Raw genomic sequence first — 23,789 nt, forward strand, 5'->3', positions numbered from 1 at the left:
TGTGTGACGTGGATCTGTGGCAAGCAGCATGAAATAGAACTCATGTACACAGTAAGTATGGATGAACAAATTTGGGGGGGTGGCAATGGTTTTTCGATGGGATTGTGCCATTGTAAAATGCTTTTGTAAATCAGGCCCGCAGGGTGCAAAAGGTGGAGCTGAGATTTGACCAGGACCAAAAGAGTAACACGCCGTACTGTTGCACTCTGGAAAAATGCCCTCTCATAAATGCAGAAATGCAACCATTATTGTGACATAGAATATCTAGAACTGGCCTGTTAAGGATTTTTAACACTAGGAACAGTGGGCCGAGTACACATGAAAGCAAAGACATGTACTGGAACTGTGGGACACACATGTATGATGAGCCATGTATGAGGGACATAAAAATGAGCCAAGACTATGTTCTTTGGAGAAAAAAAAATGTGCGACTGTCCTAGACACTGAGTGAAGAACAATTGTGACTCAAGTGGAAGTGACACAGAGCTCTCAACAAGGCCCCTGTCAGTCCTGCTTACTTCGTTGCATTCTGGGACTTGCAGTCTTACATTTATAATACAAAAAAAACAATACGGTATCCAAAGAATAAAAGCAGGACTGGATGCGCTGCACATGCTTGGTATCGGCCTGGGTGAGGAATATTAAGAATGGGCGCAAATGACAAACGCATGTGACAAACAAGTGTGACACAATGGCTAATGAGTGAAGGGAAGACAAACGAGCTGAACCTGACAACGGGAACGTAGGGTGCGGACAGAATACACTGATTTCGCTTTCAGAAAATTGAGTAGGGACATGTATGCATTCACCGTAAGAAGGTGATGTCCACAGGCGAGGAGCAAGGCAGGACACGTGACTAATACTTTCCAAAGAACTGGCGAACCCAGCCTGCAGTCCCCACATGCCCCTTGCGTGACAAACAAGCAGTCCAAACCAAACAGCATTGTGTCAAAACACAGAGACCAGTGTGCGCGTAAACACTGCCGTAGACGGGCATCCGCAGACAGGGCGTCTTCAAAAGGGCTCGGCCGCAAATCAGGGAGGCTCAAAGGCTCTTTTTTCTTTTAAAGTGGCCTCTTCCTGAGCAGTTGTACTTTAGCCATAAATTGCAGATGACGTTTAGGTGCAACTGTAAAAAGAAAAGGGTGCTTTGTCTGCCTGCACCAACACAATTCTGAGGATTCGCATTTGAAGGTCAGCCATTTTGCTAAGGCTCTTGGCACTGGGTCTTGCTAGAAGAGGGCTGGGAAGGGTGAGCGTGGACAGAGGAAGAGGCACGTGGCATGTGCTGATTTGTTCATGTGTGCAGATCGCGAGAACCCAGATGCCGTGTGCTGGGCAGCTACTACGTATTTGTATTTATTTGAAGAACAGGGATTTCAATTTCGATTAGAAATGACTTACAAGAACACATGTACAGATGGTGAAGGCTCCCATTCACACGCGTGTCTGTACTATAGCACGACGAGAAGAACACGTGGTGAGTCCGTTTATGAGAATGCAAACAAGGTGGGACAGACACAAGGGGAAAGAAAGGGAAAGAAATATATAAATTTACTTTAAAAAAGGTGACCTACAAAGGTAGCATTAATCTAGGGGGCCAAGTGCATCAAACTAAAAAGGAGCACTGCTCTCATATACCCAATTACATCATTAGGCGGCACTGGAGGGAGTGGTGGTGTCAGGTACGGAGGACGGGGCGGGAAACAGCGAGGGGTCCCTCTTTGGGAAGTAAGTGAAGTGTAATCAGATCTTTCAAGAGATCCACTGTTGGGCTGGACATGATTGTGGTGGGCAGAGGGTTCCAGTGGAGCGGGGCGAGTAGGAAGAATGAGCGGAAGCGAGTGGCGGCATGGGGACATGGGCAATGAGGTTGAGTGAGTGCAGAAGAGGCACTGAGGGAATGAGATGGTGAGTAGACAGAAATACATCACTAACGGCGGCACTGAAGAGCAAGACAACGGATAGCTTTGAAGACTAGGAAAAGGAACTTGGAAAAGGAGCTATTGGCCATGGGGAACCAACCAGCATAGTGTTGGTAGCCAGCAGCAAGGGGTGATTGGGGGAGGTTGTAGACAGAGCGGGTAGCCAGGTTGGACATTGTTTTTAGTATGAATTGTTGATTTTATGAATGGTACTTTTGTAATTGCAGAATGAATTGCTTACACTGCTGTTAAGTTTTGGCACACCTGTACATATTACTATATTCTTTTCATGAATTTATTGAAGGATTCATTAAATAAGTGTTTAAGCTTCATATCATTGGCTACTGAATACGCTCTGTTTCAGTCCACTCAAGTTTGAAGCGTTGTTTAGGAAGATAAGATACAGCTTCTTTTTAGTTTGAGCTATTAGGTGGTACTTACGCCACCAATAATCCAAACATATTGCATTAGAGTACAGATAGGGATAAATGGCATAGGAGGAGGAACACAAAGCTTGTAGGTGTTGTTTGGTTATTTGCCCAACCATTGGCTGCCCGTGGCCATGCTAATCTTTAGGGCCATTCCCACCTAGTTCCTGCCCGTCCCCACCAAAAACACCTCCTCACAGCAACTCTTTGAGCTTGTTTTAATTAAGCCATACCATCAAACTTTGCACTCATAGTGCTGCCTGTATTTTTTCAAAGAAATCTTTTGAGAGTTAATGCCTTAATTGGAAGTGTAAACGCACCGCTGGTGTAATAGAAATGCTTACCCAGGTCTGCCACCAGCCACTGTATTTATAAGGACTAAGCGTGTCCTTCACTGAAGTCCTGTTAAAAACCAGCATTGGCAAAGCCAATAGTTTTGGCTTGTATATACGTGCTAGGCACCGCTCATAGATGCCCATGTACTGGTACTATTTTCATCTGCTGCCATCAATGGCCAGTTAATAGCAGTGCAGCAGTGCCTGGCAAGTCCCTTGCTGATGCCTACACAAAAGCCCAAACTGTTAGCATTAACAATGCTTGTTTTATGCGCATCGTAGGCCAGAGCACGTACGTCGTGCTTGAGACCTCTTTTATAGCATGAGAACACACATACAGCTAATTATCTCTGATATTTTGCAGCTCATCAACTAATTTGATTACAGATTATGGGTAATGAGGTACTTATCTTGTGCATATTTTATCACATCAAAATATCTGAGCCTCGCAGATCAAACTCTATAGCTCCGATGCTGCTTACTTCTGTTTGTCAAGAACTTTATGTGGCTGCACGCCGTATTCCATGGTGTTGATGCTACTATTTGTTACACATGATTGTTTTAAAATATTTTACATTGTTTTTTATATTTTTATATTTGTAAATCATATTTTGTATTTACGCTAATTTTATGCATATTTTCAGAAATAAACAGTTATCGGTTGTTTGATAACTAGTGGGAATGTTTCCTTTCTAAAGACCATGTTTTGGGAGTCTGGAAAACCAGCCATGTTAGATAAAATCAAGAGCATGCTATCAAGGTCACTGTACTAAGCGGCTAAAATGATATGCGATTTTATGTTATGTAGATTTACACCGCAATGCTACCACCCATGGGCAGTCTCCAGGCACTCACCTAGCTCTGCAAAAAAGGGTGGTGGTGGGGTGAGTGAGGTTAGGATGAGAGGTTAGGTTCCGAACCCGGAGGAACTGGTGTCGGAGTGTTGTTATGCATGTGGGAGTTGGTGTGGGAGGCCCTGTGCATTTTAACGATATGGGTAAGACTCGGGTGTGTGCTAGTGTTTGTGTTGGTGTTAGTGTGTCGTGTGATGTAGGGTGGGTTGTGGTTGTGTGCACTGGTTAGCTTCTGTCCATAAGGGATCCAGAGTCGCGGGTTCACCTTTGCTGTATGACTATCTGGTGTCTTGGTGTGTACTTGTGTCGTTGATGGTTTTATGGACTATGTGGCGTGTGGTTCACTGCAGGTGTGCTTCCAGAAACTCAAAGATGGTGGGGTGTGAACACTGAATTGATTCTTGGTGTGTTTATGTGCATTGTGGCTAAGCAGAGGTCTAGTGCAGTGGCGTTGTTTATGTTGGAGATGCGGGAAGTGGGGGGCGAGTTATAAAGGCGGTTGGGTTGGTGGATCCTCTGGTGTGACTCTTTGGTTGCCGCTGGATGATAGCTACCAATTTTCTTGGCAAGAGAGACTTATTTAAAGGTACAGCCACCTCCCAGCCTGAGATGTGCCTCTATTGAATTCAGGCTCAGATGTGTACAATTTAGGGTATGTGTGGCCTCGTTAAGGCAAAGCCTTGGGGGTAAATATATATCAAACATGCATGTGTGACCAATAGACCGTGGAGACCAACGCTGTTTTTTTCTTTCTTTTGCTCCTCTTATGGTGACCTCTGTCAAACCTGGTTTAAAAGTGCCCTAAGATGGGTCAGCATAAGACCTGTCAGCAAAGCATATGTTGCCATTGAAGCCGCTGGTAGCTTGGTACTGCAGTACACATTGGTCTGGGGCCTGGGGTGCCAGGGGCAAATGGGCTGTGTAGCAGTAGGGGGTAGCCCCTGTTGTCGATGACTGCCAATTCGGAGCAGTAATATCCAGTGCCCAAGTCCTAAAGAAAATGTCGGGGGACTCAGACGCACATTGGGAAGTGACATCACAGGACGTCCAAGTTAAATACTCACATTTCATTGAGGATTGTCTTTCACGGTTGAAAAAATAAACAACAGCACACAAAAGCATTTGCCAAGAGAACAGAGGTTTATATTGCCTTACAGCTTAAGTATAAAATGTGTGCACCATTTAAGCATGAGAACATGTCAGAAAACGTGATGATAGCAAGATATCAATGTAAGCCAGTATGCGGCTCCACCAGGGCGGTTGCTGTGGTCTTGCCGTGAAGTGTCTCCTTTCAAAGGCGCAAGGCCAGGTTCGGTTCCCAGGCGCAACACAGCAGCTTTTTTTTATTTTTTTATTTCTTAAAACACAATAGGAGGACGGGTCCGCCCTCTAAAAAAAAGAGGGCAGACGCCGTCCACCCGCTGGGCCCTCGACTTGAGCCCTGCCTTGAAAGGGAGTACTCCATGGACGTTGCTGCAGGTTTTCAACCAAAATGGTTGTGGTCTGCAAAAGATTCAAAAGATACAACACCGCTGCTTTCCACTTTACTTGGGGGAGCCGCAAAAACACAGTTGCAGACATGCCATGCAATCTTTTTCGCTGCTGATCCTCAAATAAGACCCAGCGTGATGAGGGTCCTGAGGGGGCAAAAAAATCCTCAATGGCAGAGTTCTGGGGCGGGACTTACAGAGTACTAAGAGCTGAAAAGCTTAGCAGGACACACGCATGCGCGGTGTGGTGTTAGAGCCGGCCACTCACTGTGGTTCAGGCAGCATTTGCCTACTTTCCTTACCACCACTACACCCAGGGATTATGGGGGATATTCTTTTCCAAAAACGTAATGTTCTGCTTTGCACTCAAAGCTAAAATTGCTTCACACTGGAGCACATCTGCCCAATTAAATTTCAAAGAAGATCGTTGTACCGCATCAGGGCTGTACTCTAAATTAAACATGGAAAACAAGGCTGCATCGCGTGCCTAGTGACATTTACGCATGTGTGCCAGATTGGACGCGGAAAGCCAAAAATGCATGAAAGGGAGCTATATTTAATAAAGAAAAAAACAACAACTGATGAGTCAAGTGGAGTCCCAAAGGCGGGCTGTGGGGCCTCTGCTGCCTCCTTGGGATTCGGTCTTCTTTTTCCAATGTTTGCAGGCCGACATTTTGGAATTCATGGTTTACAATTACTGCTTGTTTGTAAACATTCTGTATACCTAAAAACCAACATTCCTTAGATGCAAGGTTAAAAAAAAGTGTGCAGCAGAATCCAAAATACCCTATTAAAACACTATTAGTTAGGTTGCAGAAAGCAGCATGCATGACACTGTAAAAGAGAAATTAAATTCCACAACAAATGTCGCCCATTTAACCAATTATCCAACCATCACAATGGGGAGAACACATTAAGGATGAGATGGTATCCAACCGCGCTAATAACTCACAGTAACAATAGCTTGAGTTTGTTATACCATTCACAAACGTCTAAAACACTGCACAGAATATGATTACTCTGGAGCAGCTTTTCTGATTTAACTTCCTGAGGATCGAAGGTACCTCAGAGGACCGTCATGCACAGTGAACCGCTCTTGCCAATTCTGTGTGTTGGTAGTGTCTGAATAAAGAGAGGATGAGCCTTGTTATCCTATCTTGATTTACACCACACACCGCTACCATTTGCATGTTCTCCGGAGGCTCACATGGCTCTGTAAGAAAAGTGGCTAGGGTTGGCTAGTGAGGGAGAGAGGGATTGGATAGACTGTGTTCACCTCTTGATACGTGCAGAACCAGGAGCACTGGTGTCTGTGTTTGTGAGCTTTCTGGGTGTGCTTTGTTATGTGCACTGTACTTGTGTTTATAAGGGTGGCGGCCAGTGTCTGAGTTGTTGGCAGGTATTGGGTTTGTAGTATGATTAGACAGTTGTGTGCGGTTTGTGGGTTGTTTCAGTAGCCCTTTGAGCATGTGTAGTACATGAAAGGTGTGAGGGTGTGGAGACAAGAAGGGGGTGGGCAGTTGGTTTCAGGTGATCTGTGGGTGTTGAATAGTTTTAATGTTGGTTTTTCATGCTATATTGACCCGTATTTGCTTTGGTTCTGGTTTGCAGAGTGGTGTGTCTAAACTAAATCTAAACAAATGTATCAGTACAATTCAAGTTGGATAGATACAAAAGGAGAAGGTGCCAAATCAATATGGTTCTATTGTGGCAAAATTCAAAAGCAGCAGATTGCAACTGTAGTGTGGCTAAATTCAAAGCAGCAGGTTGTCATTCTAGTGCGACTAAATTCAGAAGCAGCATTAATTAACTCAGCATAATTGTAGTGCAGTAATATTCAAAAGCAGCAAGTTACAATTCTAGTGTGGCTAAATTCAAAAGCAGCAGGTTGCAATTCTAGTAAGGTTAAATTCAGAAGCAGTGTTAACTAACTCAGTAAAATTCTAGTGTGGCTGAATTCAGAAGCAGTGTTAACTACCTCAGTACTTTTCTAGTGTGGCTAAATTCAAAAGCAGCGGGTTGCAATTCTGGTGTGGCTAAATTCAATAACAGCAGGTTACAATTCTAATGTGGCTAATTTCAAAAGCATTGTTAACCACTTCAGTTCAATTCCAGTGTTTCTATATTCAAAAGCAGCGGGTTCAAATTCTAGGTGGCCAAATTCAAAAGCAGTGGGTTACATTTCTAGTGTGGCTACATTCAAAAGCAGTGTTAACCGATTCAGTTCAATTCTAGTGCAGCTGAATTCAGAAGCCGGAGGTTGCAATTCTAGTGAGGCTAATTTAAAAAAACAGCGTTAACCACTTCAGTCCAATTCTAGTGTAGCTAAATTCAAAAGCAGTGGGTCGCAATTCTAGTGTCGCTAAATTCAAAAACATTGTTAAACAACTTATACAGCAGCAAAACTCAAATGTGGTGCAACCTACGCAGTGGCGTAATTCAAAAAGGGGTTGACTATTTCTGGGACACCCTGGTGGGTGAAAGTAAAAAGTGGTGAGATTTAATGTAACAAGGCCTCTGTTGGAACACCTTGGGAAGCACTATGCAGTTGTGGCACAATACAGTAGTGGTAAGAATCAATGAAGACTTCCCTCACCTGGAAATAGCTGTAGATGGATAGCAAGGCATCTGGCAGGGCTAAGGCACCAGGCAACAAGAAAGGAAAGGGAAATAAGTAAGTTAGGACTAAAAAAAAACAGAGGACCGCGTACTTTTGGAAATGGATAACCCCTCACCCCCATATGTGTCAATATCTTTTCAAAGGTGGTCACACATCCCCCCCTTACAGGAAGCGCCTACACATGTGCATTGATAGTAGCATTGGGTAGCCATTAAGGTACCCTCTGGCACATCCTACTTGTCTAATGAAGGAACTGACCACAACTGATGACACCCAATGAGGCCAAAAAACATCTGGGTATGCTTGTGTTCTTGTGCAAAAGGATTGTAATCAAGCAGTTTGGGCAGTGTAAAGACTGGTAGGGGGTGGTCTGTACTTCTGCTCTCTATATGGTAGAGGGGAGCCACAGAGGACCCCAGCCTAGATTCTCTATTCGGTAGCTATGGTCGAGCAATCAAGGCCTAGCTTCTCAGGAGATGATGCAGGCTGGTTCTTAAGTACAGTGTAGCCCCCAAGCCCCCACAAAGGAATGTCCACACACTGTATTGGTTAGAACACAGTCTTATATAATCAATACTCAAGGTTATGTACACTTATCATAATAACTCACTTTGTACTTAGGAAAATCAACAATGGCAAATATATACAATTCTAAAGTGGTACCACCCTTTGTATTAGATCTCATTAAAGTGCATCAACAATACTGTAACAATGTCACACAGATCAATAGAGTGAAACCAGCAATAGAGAGAGGAGAGCAAATAAGATGGTTGAGCAATAGGCAGAATACTGGCCCCTACCACTAGACACAGTTCTGTGTGGAGATCCCCCCACCTGGGCAACCTGTAAAATAAAGATATAGCACAAGCCCAGTCCATATATTGTTCTGCAAGTCTTATTCCCTCCTATATTGTTTTTATCCCCCCAATGTACCTGGTGGAGTCGAGTTCTTCGAAGAGGCGTCGGCAGACCCTTCTTGAGCGACCCCCTTTCAAGCGGGAGTCACGGATCGTCGAGAGGCGTCGAGAAGCGTCGAGGAAGTAGGCGTTCGGTGGCGGGGAATCGACGACCCTTCTTGAGTGCCTTCCATTTCAAGCGGGAGACACGGGGCGCCGAACGTCCGTCGAGGAACTCGGGGTTGGGGAATCGACGGCCCTTCTTGAATGCCTTCCCTTTCAAGCGGGAGACACGGGGCGTCGAACGTCCGACAACAAACAGGGTAGAACGGCGTCGATGAGGCGGCAGCTTCGATCCAAGCGGTGCTCGTCGACGACGGAGCGTTGGCGTCCTGCAAGGCAGAGGCGTGCGGGGCACCTCGATGACAATTGTTCTGGACCGCAAAGATTGTGGAGACGGGGGCCCAGCAAGGGCGTCGAGTCGTTTGAGTCTTTGTGGTCTTCGGGTGGCGGGAAACCCACCAGCAGGTTTCTCCTCGGCGCGTTGGTCGTCCTCGACTTTCTCCGGCAGGATAAAGCGGTCGACGGTGCGGACGAGGGAGTCCTTCGATTCAAATGTTCTTAGGCAAAGAGCGGACGGCTCCGGTCGTCGGCGGCACGGCGTCAAGTGGTTCCCACGGCTGGGCAACACAACTTCGACGGGCCTCCAGCGGTTACAAAGACCTGCGAACCCTGGTCGACGGCAATGGACTTCGACGGCGGCGATGTCCGGGTGCTTCACTTCGATCTCCTCGGCGGTCCCGTCTCGGGTCGGCAGCCTTTCGAGGGTCTGACTTCCAGGGCGCTTCGGCGAAGATGTAGCAGTGCTCGATGATCCCTCGGAGCACGGGAAGAGGGCGCCTTACCAGGTCCTCTCTCGGGTCAGTCTTCGACGATTTCGGCAGCCTTCGGATCGGTCGAAGCAAATACAGCAGCAAGTCTTCTTCTTCCAGCTGGGCGTCGAGGATCAGCAGTTCCAGTTACTCTTAGAGTGGAGACTCAGCTCCTGAACGCTTCTGAACAATTACCAGTGGTGAGAGGTCCCCAGATATACTATTCTGTCTCTCATCCACACTGCTGGCACACACTCAGCAGCCAATCATACAGAAGGGCATTCATGCAGTCAGTCAGCCAATCAGGCACACAGTGCATTCAGGCCACACTCCTCCCTTTCAGACACTCACAACAAGGAATGTGGATTGGGACAAGTACCCAGCCATTCAACACTACACACTGCATTCAGGCCAGTTTCGGGCAGGGCTGTCTCAGTCTTTGTCTCTCATGCCAGAAACCAGACAACCACAACAAGGAGTGTATATTGGTCACACACTCCATTCACCCAGGTCCCACCCACAGGAGGTACCCACAACATACAGTCACTGGGAAGGCTCCAGTCAGTCTAGCTGGGCCTTCACAACAACACCATATATGGAACTTCCACCCAACAGCCAGTCAGGGGGAAGGGACAGAGTCAGGGCTTCCCAGGACTTTGGGAAAACAAGGTAACAGGCAATAGAAAGCAAGAGGCCACAGGGGCCATCTTGTTTCCTATCAGGAATCAACTGATCCCAATGGCAGGGGCGTGGGTATCCCAAAATGGAGGACACCCAGAGCACCTGTCAAATTCAGCATGGAGCTGCCACCAGCCCATACCCTGCTCTGTGGGCCACGCACAGGTGCCCAAAAACATACACTAGGGGCACAGGGTTGTACCCCTACCCATGGGTGCCATAAGGGTATCCCATGGGTCTGTTCACCAAACCAAAAGAGAGAGCTGCACTGCCAGGAGTCCCACATGGACTCCTGGGCAGAAAACACGACAGGACACACGATAAAAAGCAGTAAAGGACAAGGATTCAGAGGCCCTGTCCCTCTGATGCATTTCCAGCATCACAGGCAGGACTGCCCCTTTTGGGGTGGGAACAAGCCTGATTTGCATATGGGCTTTCCCCTTTTGTAATGGCTTGGCAGGTGAAGAACGATGGTCTGAAGGGTTGCCTAGTGTGATGCCAGAGGTTAAGATTAATTCTAAACCTTTTGTTTTGCTATAGGCACCAGTACCAGCCATTGCTCCTGTCCACTGGGGAGACCTGGATATTTACCCTGCTTCATTGAGAAGGCTAATGTAGAGGAGCAGGTAGATGCTATCTTGCCAGCTCCCACACCCTCCCCGGTGTCATACTGGAATAATCAAAGAAAAGCAATAAATGGGACCTCGTGTATTAATCCTATATCGCTTGGAGTGTATGAGAGACGGTATGCACTCAGATAGCCATACAGAATGTACCCTTGCTCTGAAAGTGTGGAAGGATGTCACATGAAGAAATATTACATGGAAGGATGTCACCTGCCAAGATGTCAGAATGCATCAATGAATATTATGGACGGATGTTAAAGTGAAATCTGATGAGGACAAAGTTATGTCATAAAGAAGATATATGAACCTATGCTGAAACGATATGGAAACACTTTGAAGAAACAATGTAACTGAAGCACTAAGAGTAACATGTACCTATAAGCTAAACTAATCATGGATCTGTAAATGAAGTAGCTCACTAACCAATAACTGTAAATACGCAGTAACACAAGGTGGAAAGAAAATGTATAGAAGCTTGCTATAGAGGAATATATAGCATGGCAAGGACGGCCATAGTAGGAAAATGGATGCTGGTTCACGTTGAACTTAACCAAGCTACCTCAGAGACAGGCCGAGGCTATAGAATCAGGAGACGCAGAAAAACAGCTCTGTGTGCCGAGCCGATGATGAGTCAAGGTTGGCCCACAGTTAAGGATGCTATTTTTAAAGGATAAGCACAGAGCACAAAGGGAGTAAGTGGATACGCTCTGAATGTGGCACATTCTTTATAGATGGAAGAAGAAAACATCTGTCAGAGCCAAATTGTTAGTCAAAGTTCATGTGAGAGTGAGCAAGTCTCTAGAGGCCAAGAGGTGTAAGAGCACCCTGCATAATTAAATCAAATAGCAGTCAATGGAAGGATGAAATGGACAAAGTCGTGGTCTCTTCACCTGTGACCCAGAAGTCGAAAACAAAGGCTAATCATTAGAGCCTTAAGCTAAGATAGTGGTGTGCTCACACCCCCTTGAATGTTCCAAGACAGCGAACAGGCAACAAGGTCAACTACAAACGGAAGATGATGTACCAATTGGGAAAATGGGGAGTAGTCAATGGGATTCAAGCACCTAAGTTTCGTTTCACGTATGTGCTGCTAAATCGCCAAAAGTCCAAGGTTGGACTATGCCAGTGGGGTCGATGGACAACCTAACGTGCATTGTAGCATAGACCAATCCACTGTTGTTGTGTCTGCTATAATCAGTACTATATGTATTTAGAGGTAGTCTAAGGCATGCCCTACAGATAAGGGATAGCCAACAGTGTACTTATCCTCATATGTTGGATAAGTAGATATGTACCAATTTACCAATACCTTCCCTTGATAGGTTTTGTATTTTGCCACATAGAATGACGTCATAGATGACACATATTGGGGTATAAGACCTCTATGCAATGAAGCTGATGTGTGAGTGTGCATGCATCAGTTCTATGTCTGTCAGTTTGCCCGACTTTATTAAATTGATAATAAAGTATTACTTTGCCATATTCTTTGAGTCTGTCCAATTATTTGGTCTGAGATCCTTGTTTGTAATTCTATCTAGCACAAAAGACGCTTCAAGGTGCTCACTACCTCATGCCATTCGCTTTCTTTCACTAGCATCTGGTTTGTAGGTCATGCATTACTCTGAATTTGCTGCCTACGTATAATCCCAACACATCCCTAAATGTGCAGGTGTCAATAGTAAGGCTATTCACTGCCCCCAACATGTCAATGGGCCTCCTTCCCCAAGTGCCTTGCTTCAGCTGTCATTGTGACCCACGATGCAAAGTCCTTGTGAGACCCATGGCCATCATTGTTTACCTTGCTTGATTATTTTTTCAGTGCCGGCTGATTGGGGAACAGCTACAAATTGGCAGCTGTTATCGTGAACGTGCCGGCAGGCTGAGGAGATTGACTAGAGTGAGTACTGTGTTCAAACTTCCCATGCAGAGGGCATGCGTCTGCCCGCAAACTAGCGTGAAGCAAAGGGCTCCAATCAGCTTGAAATCTGTGGATCGCAGAGCCATGGGCGAGTGCAAGGTGTGCCATTGCAGCATAAACGGTGGAGGTAGGTTGCAGCTGTGAAGCGTAGGTGAAGGAGTGGCTGGAAAATGGCCACACCACGCATACACAAAATCGATGTATTGGCAAGGCCAGGGGCATTGCTAGGGGGGGGCTAAGGGGGCTGTAGCCCCTGATCTTTTGGTTGTAGCCCCGGATAGAATCTCAGGAGCTACAGCCAAAAGACTAGCTAGCCCCCAGTCCCAACAGTTCCGACATCAGCTTAGCCCCGGGTCTTTTCCAGACCTAGCAACTCCCCTGGGCAAGGCAATGCTTGTTTTATGATAGGATTCACTTGCCGACAAGTCTTTCAGACCCATTTTTCACCTTGCTCGCTGACCTGTCCCCACACCATAACCCAGACTCCATATGATATGATAGGTTATTTATAACACGGTTAATAACCAGAGGTTTCTAAGCACGGACCCGGGGATCGAACCTGTCTTGCTCCGTGTCGTCTTGCTTCCAAGGCGAGCACGTTGCCCCAGAGCTATCCTCCCGAGACAATTACCATAGCCACCCAGACATTGAGAGGGGCAGTAACAAGCAAGAACGGACACCAGGACCCTGTCCACAGGAAATCACTGGGCTCGTCCATCAGGGCCTCCATGCTAAGCTGATAATGTACAGGACTTGCCGGGGTCAGCCACCACATATCAATCATACTACTTAGAAACATGTTGCTCCCAGTCAGCCAGATGCCAGTCCCCCACTACAACTTGCTTCCCACCATCCAATCCCCATGGGGTGAAATCGAGTTCCCCCCCAGCCATTTCCCATGCACCTCACTGCGCCTGAGGCCAGGGGAGGAGTGTGGGGAGGAGACCTCGAACACGCCACCTCTTTGGGCATAACTTGCACCATATACTGTAGCAAAACGATAGCCCTTTGAAGAAATAACGCTTTTCTGACCTGTCGCCTCTGGGATTTGATCTTGTCAATAATTACAGATCGCAGTTTAATCTTGTCCCATGTTCAGTCTACCCACATCCCAGACATTTGCCCTAGACATGAACCCACGGCGCTACCGCCTTCACATGCTGTCTGACTCACGGCCTTTGCATCTACCTTCTTCAGTGAGGTTAAGGCGAGGAAACATGTTTACTAAACCCTGCCCGTCTTTCATCAGGTCCGCCTCTGCTCGGCTTTCCTGGAGGGAACACATTCTAAGACAATAAAGTCACTCGAACGCTTCAAAGGTTTCCGGTGACTGCACTTTCAGTGGGTTTTCGCAAAAACAGCAGCCAGGCGTGGGCCACGCCCACCGCACCTCACGCGGATCATGATGGGGCAGGACTCAGGAAGCGGGACTGCCTGAAAAGCATGCGGGTAGAAGGACCAAACTGATTCATTGGGTCTCATTACGACCCTGGAGGTAACCATGGCGCTATTAGCGCCATGGTTACCTCCAAAACCTTACCGATTCCACCATGGTGAATGGAGCAATTACCACCCCATTCCAAGGTTGGCGGGGGTGGTAATTCCCCATTCACCATGGCCCGTCCCCATTCCCATTTTAGCACCCATAGGGCTCAATGGGGAAGGCGGTAATAACGGTACCGCAAATTGCGGTACCGTTATTACCGCTGAAGACCTTTTGCGGGTCCCGTCCTTAACGGCTGGTTTTACCAGCCGTTAAGGGAGGACGCGCAAAGGGAACTCATAATAGGGTGGTAAGGAATTACCGGTACCGGTAATCCCTTACCGCCCGAGTCGTAATGAGGCCCATTGTCGTTTATTTCCCCAGACGTCCGTCATCCGGCCTCTATTTTCCCAAAACTCCGACCAGCATGGAACCCCCTGTCGGAAAAAGTTTGTAAAAAGTGTAGTGCCTTAAGTTGTTTCTCTTGTCTGCTGTCACATGCATGACAATACCAAATGTGACCTTCCAAATAGTAGGCAGCCCTCAATATTCTTATTTATTTATTCGTATTTGTATAGCGCACATCAGCCCATAGGCATTGAGGCGCTTGTTACAGAGATTGAGCAATCTTGGTTACAGCGATAAGCATTTATCATTTCCAATTTTTACATATTTACATTACAATATACAATTTCAGTTGACGGCAGTAAGAGCAAGAGTGGGAAGGGTGAGAGATGTGAGTTAGTTGAAGAGGGAGATTTTGAAGTTTTTACGGAAGGCATAGAGGGAGGTTTCTGCTCTGAGGGTGGTGGCTAACGAGTTCCAAACTTTAGGGGCTATGTAAGGGAAACTGATCCCTCCTGCTTTAACCCAGTACATGTGGAGGGGGGTGGAGTTGGTTGGTGTATTGCGTTCTTGTGGGATGCGGGGGGGTGGTTCTAGATATGGTTTCTGATAGGAATGTGGGTGCTGTGAGGTTGAGGCATTTGTGTGTGATAGTATGGATTTTAAAGGTAATGCGCTCTTTGACCAGGAGCCAGTGTGCTGCCTGTCTGGCTTGGGCGATATGGTCTCTTCTAGGAATGCTCAGTGCTGCTCTAAGGACATTTTTTTGTGTTGTTTGAAGCCTGTTTACATTTTTCGTGGAAGTGTCTGCTAGGAGAGCATTACAATAGTCTAATTTGGCACCTATGGTTGCTCTAGCTATTGCGAGGCAGTTGGGTTTGGATAGGTGAGGTGTTATGGCATTTATGAGTTTAGTGAGGTATGCAGATGCAGAGGTGATAGAACTAACTTGTTTGTTCATTGATAATGTAGCATCAATGTAGATGCCTAGTGTCTTTACAGAAGAGGAGACTGGGATGATGGGGATGGAGTTTGTTGATGTTAAAGTTGCAATATTGGCAGTCTAACTTGGCTAAGGTGGCTTTTTGTCCAAGGATAAGGATTTCATTCTTATCCCCATTGAGGCATAGGCCGTTCACATCCATTCAAGCTTGGGATTGTAGTGTAGATTTTGTGTAACGCCGTGGTGTCTTGGTCATAAGAACCAGATAGTGGTAGGAGTACTTTAGTATCGTCAGCATAGTTAGTATATGCTACACCCAAAGACTCAAGTAAGTCGAAGAGAGGCATCATGAAAAGGTTGTACAATGTAAGGGCTGTACATGATCCCTGGAGAATTCCACAGTGTATGGTAGTAGGGTCAGCATTTGCTATGTTGGAAAATACCTTCATTGCTCTGCCTTCCAGGAAGGAGGTAATCCATGAAGCTGCGTGTTTGGAGAATTGGGCTGCTTGTGTAAGATGTGTGGTAAGGGTCTTGTGATCTACAAGATCAAAAACCGTCAAGAGATCTAGGAGGAGGAGGAGGGCAGGCCTGGCTTTGTCCATGATCTGAGTGATTTGGTTTTGTAGGTCTAATAGAGCAGTTTCCATTCTGTGTCCTTTGCAGAACCCAGATTGTCTTTTACCTAGTATGGAGTTGGTTTCTAGGTATGGTTGGATCTGGCTATGGGCCGCCTTGTCCAAAATTTTGAGAAGGAAAGGGACAGTGGTTATGGGCCGATAGTTGTTGGGCTGTGCTGGGTCTAATGTGTTTTTTTAGAAGGGGGCGTACCCAGGCTTTTTTGAGACTATCAGGGACAATACCTATACTAAAAGATGCATTAATGAATGCTTTTAGAAGGGGGGTGAGGGCCTTAGAACAGTCCTTCATGATTTTGGGAGGGCATATGTCACCTTTGCATAGGGAAGGCTTGCGATGTTTGAGGAGGTCGGTGACCTCTAGTTTTGTGGTGTCCCTGAAGGAGAATTGAGGGGGGTGGGAGCCACTGTGCGTGGCTGGTATTTGAGGGGGCATATGCTGGCTTGGAAGGGCTTTGTAGTGGTCATGTATTTTGTTTTGGAGGAGGTCTAGTTTATTAAGCATTGCGGACTGAATGCTTGCGCACCAGGCTTTGTCTTTAATGATCTCATCTGTACTGGTAGGAGGTGTGATAAGTTCATTAAAAATGGTGAATATTTCTTTGGCTTGAGAATTGGCATTGGAGATCCTATCATTAAAGGAGTTAGCTTTGGCTGTAATGATGGCTTCTTTGTATTGGAGAGCTATCTGTTTGAAGCTGTCTTTGGTAGAGTCATTGGGGTTGGCTTGCCAGTTTTTTAGAGCCTGACGTTTCTGTGAGTAAAGAGCTTGGAGCTCATCCGAGAACCAAGAGTTGCAGTGAAAGGATTTTTATTCTTTCTTACATTCGAGTGCAGCTATCGAGTTTACTGCATTGGTGAGTGTGTCTTTAAAGATGTCTGTTAGGATGTTGGGATCCTGGGAGAACAGGGGTGATAGGCATGGGATGTCAAGGTATGGTCAGATGTTGCCCGAGTTGAGTTTTTTAGATCTTCTTGCATTTGCCGGTGGGGCGCGTGTGAGGGTTTTGGTGCTGGGGGCCGTGGGGATAGTGAATTCAATGCAATTGTGGTCGGTCCAAGGGTAGGCAGTGTTCGAATTGATGGTGGATGCACAATTGTGATCCATCACCCAATCTAAGATGCAGTCTTTGGAGTGAGTAGGGCTCGAAACTTTTTACTTGAATCCTAAGTCCAGTAGTTCTTTGGCTAATGCTGTGGCGGGTTTGTCCTTGGAGTCATCGAAGCCTAGGTTTAGGTCTCCTAAAAGTATAATTTGCAAGGATTTGTTGATGTCGCTAAGTAGGTGGGTAAAATGACCTTGAAAATCTGTGGGGAGGCCTGGGGGCCGGCATAGGATATGAATGTTGATGGAGTTATTGGGAGAGAGGGATAGTTTAGCGGAAAGGATATCCGCATTACCGTCCCATATGCTAGAGTTGGGCCTAATGGTTAGACAATCTTTGTAGATAAGGGCTACTCCCCCCTCCTATTCTGGCTGGTCTGTCCTGTCTGAGGATAGTGTAGACTAGAGGTAGGGCTAACGTGATGGCAGGGCCGGAGGCATCATCTAGCCAGGTTTCAGTGAGGCCTAAGATGTCCAAGTTTTGGCTGGATAAGAGGTCATTTATTTCCAGGGCATGCGCGGGAAGTGACCGCACGTTGAGCAGCGCACATTTGAGGTGCGGGTAGGGAGTATTTTTGTTTTCTTCTGGTTGTGGAATTTATGGTTTGGCTTTGTGTGGGATAGTGCGCGGATTACTGCATGAGAGTGCTGGATTGGTGTGGAGTGGCATTCTTCAAGGCTTTCTGTTTCCGAGCAGCAGGGGACAACTTGCTGTTATCTGAAAATAGCAGTAACATCCACAGAAGGATTAGGGTGCAAACAGCAGCCCGCAATTTTCAGAACCCGAGACCTCCTTTCTCTGCTCAACGTATACAGTTATCAAGGGCTTCTTATTCAGGTGCAGAAAAGACTTGGGAAGGCCTAAGTGCGCGTGTGCCAGAGCAAACAGGGATACAGCTTGCACATCTGAGGAGGTGATGCATACAGGGGTCAAGTCCTAAAAAGAAAAGTGGGGGAACTCATTAACAAACCAATTGAATGTGGCATCACCAGGAAATAGCATCTCAAAGGGTCCTCTGAAAAAAGTGGGGGGGACTCTTGAAAAAGGTGTGGGGACTCAGTCCACCTGGGTGTACCCTCGACTTGAGCGCTTAGATGCATAGATACACACATTGTCAGATGAGGACCGAGGGTTTTATTTGATGTATTCTTAATTTTTGAGTTGCCCTCTGAGAGAAGATTCACTTGGTAGTGCCCGAAGTGGGGTGGGCGGTTTCCGGGGGTGGGCCAGGTCTGACCAGTTGAAGTCTTTGTTGCATTCCAGGTAAGGCATGTCCCAAGAAGGGATGTGGGGCACAAGGATAGATCATTCAGCAAATTCCAGGCTTTGGAGAATTCAATCATCTTCAGAACAAAATGAGATGAATATAGCTCACCATATTGACATAGAGGGCCATGTGTTCATCTCCATACTGATTAGCAAGTCACTAGTGCACACCTGACGTGATCCCAGCAGAGGTTGCTAAATGAATGGTATTTCCCCAAACTATTAACACGGGTCCCCATGTCTTTGATTTATAGTCTTTTCGTCCTAATTGTGCTCCTTAATGTGCTGATTGGCAGTGACTAACAGTTTAAAAGGTCGCACCACCATCTTGAATTAAGGTAGAAGCCCTGGAGGCTATAGGGGGCTCCATATTCTCTTATCTGTGCATGCAAACAGGCAGCTGACTGCTTGTGGAGGCAGCCAGTGAGTTTTGTTCCTGCAGAGGAGTGGTAACAAATTGAGTTTTATGACGGAGCACAAGCGCGGCCTGGGCTCTTTACCGCAGCACCACTCTGCAGCAGCACCACTGTGTTCCCTCTCTGACTGCGCACCACTCTTTATGGGCTAATACCGCTGAACAATACACCTGTTTACCTCAGTATTGCATCTCGGGAGGCAGTGGACGAAAAACTGCCCCTTCAGAGGGAGTGTGTGTGAGGGGAATAGAGGATAACTCTCATTACTAAACCTAACCCCGGGGGATACATTTTAGGGGGGCTGTGCAGACTCAACAGCGGATCTTAGCCGGTCCGATAGCACAGCGAGTAGAGCGCACGCTTTGAGATCTGTGCAGAGCCTGCTGATGCAGGTTTGAATAACGGCAGGACCAAACTCAGCCTTTCATCCTTCCGAGGTCAATAAATGAGCACCACACACAATGGGTAATAATAAGCAGCGCTCAGATGCGTGAGGGTTTGTAGCGCTATATAAATGCTAAAAGCTAAATTATTATGACAAGGTTTGATGACCTGGTGAGCAAGCAGGGGCTTTCCCTGGTTCTTAGCTTTCGACTGAGTACTAAAAGAGGGTTCTTGCTTAGGAATTCTTCGAACATGTCATTCGAATGAGAAGGCATGTGAGTAAATTGCATTTCAATCCTACAATAAAATTATAAACATCTCAATATTCAATTGATTGGATTAGAACTGGACACCACATATCCATTAGACACATAGCCCCCAGGCTAAAAGTCACTTTCTATCTATGTATACACTGTAGCACATGTTGGTTACTGTCATGATGCCTACCTCCGGAGCACCAGGCCAGGCCCAGCACCCCCAGGAGCAGCCATCATGCCCCCGGGTAAAGGCCCAGCGGCCCCTTATAGGGGCTCTTTGGACTCTGTCCTGGCGCCTTTGGCGCCAGGCTCATGTTGGACATCAGTCCTGGCGCCATAGGCGCCAGGCTCATAAAGGAAGGTGTTTTGTGCACTTACCTGATGCAGACCATGCTGCAAGATTCAGGCCTCCCTGAGACCTGAAATGGACTATTTTTTCATTGGGACTATTTTGCTACTCGGCGTGGCCAGGGAAGGATACTTACCTGGAACTACTTTGGGGGCTATTTAAGCCACGCCCAGACAGTAGCTCACGCTTCGCGTTGTTCTGCATCCAAGCAGCTGAACGCTCACTGTGTCTGCTCCTGCATCTGGTCTCCAGCCACGCCTGCCTCGATCCTGGAAAACCTGTAAGGAAAGAAGAGAAGAGAAAGGTGAAAACCAAGAATTTTGTCAAACTTCTTACCTGCATCCGGAACCTTCACGCCAGCGTTCCTGAGAAAAGTCTTTCATTTAAAAGCACCGCGTTGCTCGCTGCAGCGCCGCGCTTCACTCACCTGTCCTCGGGAGTTCTTCTGGCTCCACCGCGACTGTCTGCACCGGTCGCCACATCTCTGCGCCTAGGGGAGAGAAGAAGAGAAAAGGTGAGCAGAAGGAACATATGAGGAAAGCCTAATTTTCCGCCATAACACTTACCGGTCTTCTTTTGGTGGATCATTCCTCATTTCGGGTCGGCGCCGCTACGTTGGCAGGTACCGCACCCCGGCCCCTATGGGGAAAGGACAAAATACATTACTGGAGGAATATAAAGACATTAAGAGGGATCGCCCCCATCGCTAACTCACCTGAGTTTACCATCGGCAAGTCAATCCCTCAACGCATCGCCTTTATTCTGCACCTGAAATAAAGGACAGATCACAGGTTAGGAAGGCAACAGAAAAGGAGGCTCAACACTTGAACTTTTGTAATCTTCATACTTACGGCATTCCGCTCGGAAAAGTCAAGTGGATTTCGCCAGCGCCAGAGTTCATCCTTTCAAACCATAAGGTGAGCTTCAACCGGGGTTTACGGAGGAAGTTAGAGAAGAACGAAGGGGGGAAGGGGGGAGCAAGCACACTATTCTGCAGACTGTTAATCCCCTTTCTCATCTGCAGAAGGATATTCCTACGGGCCAGACAAGCAAGATTTAAGGGTCCTGTTCAGTCGGTGTTCCGAGTTCTGCGCATCATGCTCGAAGAGGCCACAGCAACCCAGACTAGACCAGCGCCTCCGTGGGAGTCAGGTGAGCGTTACAGTTACAGACAAAGGGCCTCATTACAAATCGCCCGGTATGGAAACAACGGTGGCAGTAAACCCGCCGCTGCTGTTGTTTCCATGCCGGGCGATCACAACTCCTGCAGGCGGGAGGTGATGTTCCCGCCAGGTCTGACCTGGCGGGTTTAACACCGCCCGCCTGCAGGCGGATGAGGAAACACCGGCAGCATTACGAGATGCTGCCGGTGTTGCTATGATCCCCATTCCGTCTCCGTGATTCCCGGAAAACCGGGGTTGTAATGCCCCGGTAATTCCGGGAATCACGGAGGCGGAATGGTAATACGAGTCCGGCGGTAACAAGGCAGTTTTACAGCCTCGATTACCGCCGGACGCGTAATGAGGCCCAAAGTCTTCCCTGACTTTGCTGAAAAAAGAGTAGGTACGATAGTGGGTGTTTTGGTAACAAAACCTCCCAATAGTCTCCTCCCTGTGGGTGATTTTGAATAAATGTGCATGAGTGTGTTTGTGTGCATGAGAGTAAGTGTGAGGGTGTGTATGGATGCATGCAAGTGCATACGTGTATCTCAGTGTGTGTGCCTCACCTTTTCAGAGGATAGGGTCCTGGACACTGCAGGAAGTTAAGCTGAAGTGGGATACAAAATGGGACTCCTGGGCCCGTTTTACAGACCTTTTCCATAGCTTCAAGTGCAATTTTGCAGGAAATTACCATTAGGTCTAACATTGAATTGCTGCAAAAGTCACATTCTCCAATGCTTTATTTTGCGCCGGGAAATGTTGTCTGTGGTGCACTTTCTGTACCCTGAACCTCATGAACGAGTATGTGATGACTATATTCTTTATTAATAGGAAAGAAAAGCAGTGGCGATTTTTTCTTTTACTGGAAAGTGTATCAATAAGAAAATGTTTAACCCGCATACATATGCGTGAAGTGACAGCATAGCAAAGGAGTCCGAACCAGCCAACGAGGGTTCTGCCCCATCCTCTCGGGAGAAAATGTTCCAAATAACGGGTCTCTGGGAAAAATTAGGTAAAAGGCCACACAGTTGGTAGCTCATGAAAAAATCTAATAGCTGCAAGTCACCAACAGTGTGCTGGAGCATTTTCCAACACATTTTCATGAGGTCTTGGCCCTCAACATATGCCAGTATAAAATAGATTTGCATGCTGGCTGTCTCCATACATGTCAATGCAGGCTTCAACAATATATGCCCCAAGCATGTACACAAGGGTTTGTATATTGTGTGCTGAATAGATGGCTTTTATATTATACAATGACCAATGCTTCCTTCTTAGGAAATGCTACTTTTGAAAGATACACTCATGGATGGTTTGTTGATTAATGTGTAAAATTAGGTTAAATAATTCAAAAAGAACACCAGTTTTCATATCTATACTATTGTCTACTGCATATTGTGCCAATTGACCTTCTCTTTCTAAATGCCAATATTACCATATAAGAACTTACTTATGCTGGCTCTGCCAGCCGGTCAAAACAGCTAAGTCACGGTAAGAAAGCATATGCAGAATGGCACCATCAAAGGAGGCCATTCTAGCCACATAACAATACTCATCATTTTTGCTTTACCCATGATGCACAGTGAATGCTACACTAAAAACGTATTTGCAAACTGGTGCTACAAGAGTAGGCCAGCCTAGCTACATAACACTACCTATCATGTTTGCTTTACCCTTAATACACAGTAAAAAAAATGCCATCGCACAGTCGGAATTTAAGGCCAGACTGGCACCACCAATGTTGTACAATCTAGCCATGCAATAATTTATGTTTGCTGTATCCTTGATGCCCAGAGAAAAATGGCATGCCATGATAAAAATATATGTAGACTGGCCCCACAAAAGTAGGCCTATCTAGTGATGTAACAACACTTACCATGTTTGCTTTACCTTTGATGCACAGTAATGAACTCCATGCTGCATAGAATTCTGTACCATGCATCAAGGGTACAGCAAACCATGCGTCAGCAGCCCACAAAACTCTAAATGTAGTGGCTCACTCCTCATTCACACACGCAAGCAAACACACTTCCATTCACACAACATAGTCTGTGACATTCAGCCTTGCATTCACACAGCTGTCAGACAACTCCTTGCATGCATGCATTTATAAAAACAAACACAATACACATGCACATCCATACAAAACCATTTTAAGCACATAACTTACCTGCACATGCACCCAACACACCTCTGGCACAGGACAGGATGGCCTGCCACTCTTCTCCATAGTGTGAGCATGCTGACAGAGGAAAGGACTGAAATGAGAGGCCTGGCGGGGCCAGACTTCCTATGCCCCGCCCACTCTCATTATTGCAGCCTACATATGTTGTAGGGCTGTGCAGTACATCAAAATACCAATTTGGAGACACGCAGTGTAAATAAAATACCCAGCTTGTCTATGCTGCCTGTCACTCAAGTGAGTGGTCGACGTCCTTGGCCCATATGGAACAGCCACCACTGCTAGCTAGACTAGCTCAAATATCTAGCATAGGCAAACAATGCCCATTCTCCCAGCATTCCGGGGTTACAAAGTTACACGTTACATGAAACAAAGGAAGTTTAAATGCAACAGCCTGCTTTCCATGCTTACCCAATGAGTATCTCAGTCCAGTTTCAAATGCTGCGAGCACAGGAAGACTCAAATCAGAGCAGGCAATAACAGCAGGGGCTCTGGGAGGAGGGAGAAAGACTCTTCACCAGTAAATTGTCTTTCTGTAATCCAAGTTGGGGGTGTGACTTCATGTTGCCCAAGGCCAGCCCTTTTCCAATCCACATGACCAAGGCCAATGGCCCAATC

This window comes from Ambystoma mexicanum, chromosome 12 (genome assembly GCF_040938575.1).
Source record: "Ambystoma mexicanum isolate Mex_15411 chromosome 12, UKY_AmexF1_1, whole genome shotgun sequence".
In the NCBI taxonomy this organism is placed as follows: Eukaryota; Metazoa; Chordata; class Amphibia; order Caudata; family Ambystomatidae; genus Ambystoma; species Ambystoma mexicanum.